Genomic DNA, 833 nt, shown 5'->3' on the forward strand with positions numbered 1-833 from the left:
AATGTTCTGGATCTTTTTGGTGTCTGTTGTGATTTTTCCCCTTTAATCTCTGATTTTGTTGATTTGGAGGTGCTCTTTCTTTCATTTGGTTAACTGGGCTGGTGGTCTGTCAATTTTCTTTTTCTTTTCAAAGAACCAGCTCTTGGATTTGTTGATTCTTTGTATTGTTTTGTTTCTATTTCATTAATTTCTGCCCTGATTTTTGTTATTTCTTCTTGTCTGCTGGGTTTGGGTTTTGTTTGCTGTTGCTTTTCAAGTGTGCTGAGTTGCAACTTTAAGTTTTTTATTTCTGTTCTTTCCAATTCTTTGATGTAGGCACTTAGAGCTATAAACTTCCCTCTAAGGACCGCTTCCAGCATATCCCAGAGGTTTTGTTGTGTTGTATTATTCTTTTCATTTAGTTCAAGGAATACTTTTATTTCTTTCTTAATTTCTCTTTTGACCCATTCATCATTTAGGATGTGTTGTTTTATCTCCATGTGTTCATGTGGTGATTAGGGCTTCTTCCGGTAAGCTTTATTGCACTGTGGTCTGATAGAATGCATGGAATTATTTCAATCTTTTTGTATTTGTTGAGGTTTGTTTTGTGCCCCAGTATATGGTTGGTTTCGGAGAAGGTTCCATGGGGTGCTGAGTAGAAAGTACGTTCTTTGGTGCTTGAGTGGAATACTTGGTAGATGTCTGTTAAGTCCATTTGATATATGGTATTGTTTAATTCAGATGTCTCTCTGTTAACTCTCTGCCCTATTAACCTATGTAATGGAGACAGTGGGGTATTGAATTCCCCTACTATTAATGAGTTGGGATTAATCTGAGTCTTAAAAGTCCTGTAG

The sequence above is a fragment of the Nannospalax galili genome, unplaced genomic scaffold (assembly GCF_000622305.1).
Source record: "Nannospalax galili isolate Female #2095 unplaced genomic scaffold, S.galili_v1.0 scaffold335, whole genome shotgun sequence".
Lineage (NCBI taxonomy): Eukaryota > Metazoa > Chordata > Mammalia > Rodentia > Spalacidae > Nannospalax > Nannospalax galili.